The following is a 6000-nucleotide window of genomic DNA, read 5'->3' as shown; positions in this document are numbered from 1 at the left end:
TATATGAATGAATACAATGTGAATGAATATATTATAGTCTATGTACTGTTGATATAATGTATATTCATGCTTACAGTCACTGAATAAAGATAATTAATATTCTGTACAAAAGACAATGCAGGCGTTTTAACTTGTTGTCATTATGGTGTGAAGCCTGTCATGTCAGCCTGATCATCTATTGTTTATCATAACATAACTGATCATGTTCTACTGCTTAGCCCCTCCCTCTTTCAAGCCCTTTTCAATGTCACTTTTAATGACATTTAACATCAATTTATCAATAACAACAAAGTACTCAATGACACCAATTACTTAGATTTAGGGTCAATGTTGTCCCCATAATAAGAGTTCACCATATGGGTTGACAACAATACAGATTATAAAGTGTATGGCATAGAAAAAACATAATTACATTAATAATAATAACAATAATAATACAAAACATTATCACTTGTGTGGATGGGGGATAGTTTATTTATTTATTAGTAATTTTTATCCCTTAAGGATCAAGTTCCTTATGGATCCTACTATTGATCATTTTTCTATTATTGGTAGTTTGTCAAAGGTTTAACACACTAAATGTCCAATAATTAAACACAACTTCTCACAGACAAGACAATGCATAGAGAGTACTATCACTTTAAAAGACTAATTTATGCTTCATCGTACCATGGTGTCACACGCCTAAAACAGCCTCGATCTACAAGCTCACAACGCGTCACATCGCACCTCATGGTGAGCTTGTAGATCTGACATTTTCCTTCAGTCACCTAACACTTCTGTCCTCTCTTCTCCTCTCTCCTCTCTCTCTCGCTCTCTCTCTCTCTCTCTCTCTCTCTCTCTCTCTCTCTCTCTCTCTTCTCTCTCTCTCTCTCTCTCTCTCTCTCTCTCTCTCTGTCTCTCTCTCTCTCTCTGTCTCTCTCTCTCTCTCTCCCCTCTCTGTCTCTCTCTCTCTCTGTCTCTCTCTCTCTCTCTCTCTCTCTCTCTCTCTCTCTCTCTCTCTCTCTCTCTGTCTCTCTCTGTCTCTCTCTCTCTCTGTCTCTCTCTCTCTCTCTCTCTCTCTCTCTCTCTCTTCTCTCTCTCTCTCTCTCTCTCTCTCTCTCTCTCTCTCTCTCAGACTGGGGTGGTGTAGGAAATGAACTCAGGTGTGTGTGGGAGGAGGAGGGGAGTGGCTTAATAATGACATCATGCAGGTGTGTGTGTGTGTGTGTGTGTGTGTGTGTGTGTGTGTGTGTGTGTGTGTGTGTGTGTGTGTGTGTGTGTGTGGTAACACAGTGTGTCACAACAACACAGAACTACAGCAGTGAACAGAGAGACTTCATTATGAGACAACATGTGTAGAGTAAGTATGTTGTGTAGTTGTGTTGATGTTGTGTTGATGTTGTGCAGATTGATTGATTGATTGATTGATGTACTTTATTTAGTAAGACATGAGAACAACAGTACATGGAAGTACAAAATTCACAATACAAGGTCTACTAAACTGAAAGACTCAATAAAGCACTACGCTTGTTTGTTGTATAGTAACTCTATAGCTCAGTGAGCTTGTAGATCTGTTATATTCTAGGCTCAACACTGCTGTATGAAGGAGCATAAAGTGGACATTACTGACTGACTGACACTGTTTTCACTATAAATGTTTCTAAAATAATTATAGAAAAGGAACAGTTTTGGACCTGAAAGCTGTCACAACTGTGTGTGTGTGTGTGTGTGTGTGTGTGTGTGTGTGTGTGTGTGTGTGTGTGTGTGTGTGTGTGTGTGTGTGCGTGTGCGTGTGTGTGTGTGTGTGTGTGGTGTGTTAGGTCCGTCCGTCAGTATCATTTCCTCTTCTTAAAGTGTCAACACAACTAAAGTTCCTTTAATGAATGTCAGTATGATGTGTGTGTTGTAATATTGTAGATTGGCTATTTTCCAAAAATATTGGGAAAAAATAACAATATTTTGAATATTTTTAAATATTTTTATCACAAGTCTTGTGTGGGGGTCCCTGGCACCACAACAGGCCGGAACCTGTTTTTGGTGTGCACACACACACACACACACACACACACACACACACACACACACACACACACACACACACACACACACACACACACACACACACACACACACACCTACACACAGCCAAGTATAAATCATCTTTTCAGTTGATGACGCTAACAGAGGAGGAGTAATCAAGGTCATGACTGACCGATCAGGCATGAGATACACATACTGTGTGTGTGTGTGTGTGTGTGTGTGTGTGTGTGTGTGTGTGTGTGTGTGTGTGTGTGTGTGTGTGTGTGTGTGTGTGTGTGTGTGTGTGTGTGTGTGTGTGTGTGTGTGTGTGTGTGTGTGTGTGGAAGTGGTGTAGGAACTTCAGACTTCAGCTGACATTCAGTACAAACCGTTCTGACTCCGTTTGGTTTTGTAACGTCAGATAAAGTCACATGTCTTCAGGGGAAGTTGGATGGAGTGTTTTCTTCAGGGTGTATTCTTTTTTTCTTTTTTTAGTCCTTGTTGTATTTGTCAATGTAGGATTTTTACATGTAAAATAAACATGTAAAATAAACATAAACATGTAAAATAAACATGTTCAAATGAATTTGAGTGTTTTCATTATTATTGTTGTTATTATAACGTACAGTATGTTGTTATTATAACGTACAGTATGTTGTTAGGAATGTGTTAGGATTGAAGGTTAAGTTTGAGGATGATTCAGTGTCTGACAGTTTTAAAATAATACAACCTTTAATATGTCTTAACCTTTATGAAACCATACAATACATAGTCTTATGTCTAAGTTATAGAATACTTTATGAAACCATACAATACATAGTCTTATGTCTAAGTTATAGAATACTTTATGAAACCATACAATACATAGTCTTATGTCTAAGTTATAGACTAAGGCTAAGGCTAAGGCTAAGGTGTGTGTGTGTGTGTGTGTGTGTGTGTGTGTGTGTGTGTGTGTGTGTGTGTGTGTGTGTGTGTGTGTGTGTGTGTGTGTGTGTGTGTGTCCAATAATTAAACACAACTTCTCACAGACAAGAGATAGTACTGTCTCTTTAAGAGACTCGTTTATGCTTCATTGTACCATGGTGTCACACACCTAAAATAGCCTCGATCTACAAGCTCACAACGCCTCGCATCGCACCTCGTGGTGAGCTTGTAGATCTGCCATTTTCGTCAAAGGCAAGTCCTTCAGTCACTCAACACCTCTCTCTCTCTCTCTCTCTCTCTCTCTCTCTCTCTCTCTCTCTCTCTCTCTCTCTCTCTCTCTCTCTCTCAGAGGGGAGTGGTGTGTGTGGAAATGCACTCAGGTGTGTGTGGGAGGAGGGGAGTGGCTTAATGATGACATCATGCAGGTGTGTGTGAGTGAGAGAGAGAGGGAGGGAGGGAGTGGTAACACAGTGTGTCACAACAACACAGAACTACAGCAGTGAACAGAGAGACTCCATTATGAGACAACATGTGTAGAGTAAGTTTTGATACGTTTTAATGAGTAAATAAGTCCGTAAATGAATGATCCTCAGAGCTCTATAGTTCTATAACTCTATAACTCTATAGTTCTATAACTCTATAGTTCCATACATTGGCATTAAAGCTGTAAATGTGTCACATTTAATGATAAAAGTTGTTGCTTTGTTTACTCTGTGTTGTTGTGGTTAGCCTAGCCGTTAGCCTAGCCGTGAGGAGAGACAAACTAAAACGTGTCAAGTTGCATTGGAGAGAAGCAGATCTACAAGCTCACAACATGTCACTCTGCAACACGTTGTGAGCTTGTAGATCTGCTGTTTTCTGCACAGAGCCAAGTATAAATCAGCTTTCAGACAACATGAGGAGATTAACATAGATTAATATTAGATGTTTCTCCTCTTTCTATTTGAATCTCATGACATTGATGGAAGATTTGAAGCATTTAAGTGTTGAAGTATTTGTTATTTAAAGTATTGAAGCTTTGAAACATTTAAGTGTTGAAGTATTTGTTATTTAAAGTATTGAAGCTTTGGTTGTTTGGAGACGCTGTTGTCATTGTTCTGGTGATATGTTGTGTAGATGTGTAGATGTTGTGTAACTGTGTTGATGTTATGTAGATGTTGTGTAGTAACTCTATAGTAGTTCTCAGTGAGCTTGTAGATCTGTTATATTCTAACATTGCTGTATGAAGGAGCATAAAGTGGACATTACTGACTTACAAACTGTTTTCTCTATTTATAAGTGTGTGTGTGTGTGTGTGTGTGTGTGTGTGTGTGTGTGTGTGTGTGTGTGTGTGTGTGTGTGTGTGTGTGTGTGTGTGTGTGTGTGTGTGTGTGTGTGTGTGTGTGTCTGTCTAAGTGTGTAGGTGTGCGTGTGTGTGTGCGCGCATGTGGAGGAGAAAGACTCAGGATTATGTAATCTCTCTGTCTTTCTCTCTCTCTCTCTCACTTTGCATAATCTATTGCTACCCTCTAGTGTGTGTGTGTGTGTGTGTGTGTGTCTGTCTGTCTGTCTGTCTGTCTGTCTGTCTGTCTGTCTGTCTGTCTAAGTGTGTAGGTGTGCGTGTGTGTGTGCGCGCGCGCATGTATGTCTGTCTGTCTGTCTGTCTGTCTGTCTGTCTGTCTGTCTGTGTGTGTGTGTGTGTGTGTGTGTGTGGGTGGTTCCTCTTGTTAAAGGTCCTTTAAGGCAGGTACAGACTGCCCGACCTTAAAGTGGTCGGGGGGTCATCTGATCGTTAAGCATAACACACTGCAGGAGTTTATTTCTTGAAATCGGCTGTCATAATATCGTTGTGGTCTTCACAACAGGATTGATCCCCGACAAGGGCTGACACACTGTAGGATAGTTCACTAGGATGCTATCTCCAGAGTCAGACCCAATACATACATTTGAGTTTATTCCAATTCATTTTAATCGACGTATCCCGTGATATGCCTCTCCCCCCTCTCTCGCTCTTTCTCTCTCTCTCCCTCTCTCTCGCTCGCACGTCGTAGGGTGCATACACACATGATGGGATGGGATGGGATAGACGGGCGGAAGTCCCATACACACCCATGTTATCGCGACCGTTCTTCCGGTTTTAAACTTAACATGGGTGTGTATGGGACTTCCGCCCGTCTATCCCATCCCATCCCATCATGTGTGGCTGTACCCGTAGGGTGCATACAGTTGCTTTTTTGGCCTTGTTTCCTAATGTTGTTTGAACCAGTTATTCTCAAACATTTTCATGGCAAGGACCCCCAAAATAATATTTGTCCGCAGAGGCGCAGACCTCCCCCTTCTGAAAATATGTCGTGCCATAGACCCTCATACAAGATCTGCGTGGATTTGGAAAATATTCCACAATTCCCCCCCCCCCCAGATATCTTCTTTAAAAATAGCCTATCTACAACGTGAGCTTGTAGATCGTCTATTTTCAAGTATCCAATGTATTTATTTATATATATAGGCTTACAGTTGTTTGACTTGTTTTCACAAACCTGGTTGCTTATTTCTCTCGCAAAATCTGGCAACACTCACTCACAGACAAACACATACACACACACACACACACACACACACACACACACACATACAGATCGCTCGCTCTCTGTGTGTGTCTCTCTCTCTCTCTCTCTATGCAATAGTCTCAAATAAACAGCCCCCTTCGAGCACGCTCGCTCACTCTCATTCTGTTTTATAATAATGTTTAACTTAATACAGGACTGGACAGTAACTATGCGGGGGAGGGATCTGTTTGTTGTGGTCAGGCCACGGTGGCTGTAATGTGCTCTCATTGGCTGTAGCGTGCATCTCCTCGCAAGGTGGTCGCAGCCCCGTTCATAGTGTATGATATTGTCTGCTGTCCTGTCCCAGACAGAGCTGAATATCTAACATGGTAGTTATCTGAAAACGGTCGGAAAGCCGTCGCAGAGCGGATAATCGCGGCCATATCGTCTCGCGGAACCTTTCACACACAGCGAGCATTATCTCGCAGATCAAAGGCCGATCTGCGTCAGATCGGGAGGTTTTGTCGGCGAGCGCCAAAAAATGTCGGCG

The 6000-nt window shown here is 41.5% G+C and overlaps 1 protein-coding gene across 1 annotated transcript in view; it reads left to right on the top strand.

The window, feature by feature from the left end:
• The first annotated feature begins 3406 nt into the window (after positions 1-3406).
• Positions 3407-6000, top strand: part of LOC308101624 (NACHT, LRR and PYD domains-containing protein 12-like) — an 88670-nt gene continuing 86076 nt past the window's right edge. Inside the window, exon 1 of the mRNA XM_080451044.1 lies at positions 3407-3463. The gene's annotated coding sequence lies outside the window, so the exon portion shown is untranslated. The remainder of the gene's footprint in view (positions 3464-6000) is intronic.

Source organism: Gymnoscopelus braueri (assembly GCF_963280865.1).
Source record: "Gymnoscopelus braueri genome assembly, chromosome: 15".
In the NCBI taxonomy this organism is placed as follows: Eukaryota; Metazoa; Chordata; class Actinopteri; order Myctophiformes; family Myctophidae; genus Gymnoscopelus; species Gymnoscopelus braueri.
The sequence above is the reverse complement of the archived record's forward strand: the minus strand, read 5'-3'. Positions and strand labels throughout refer to the sequence as shown.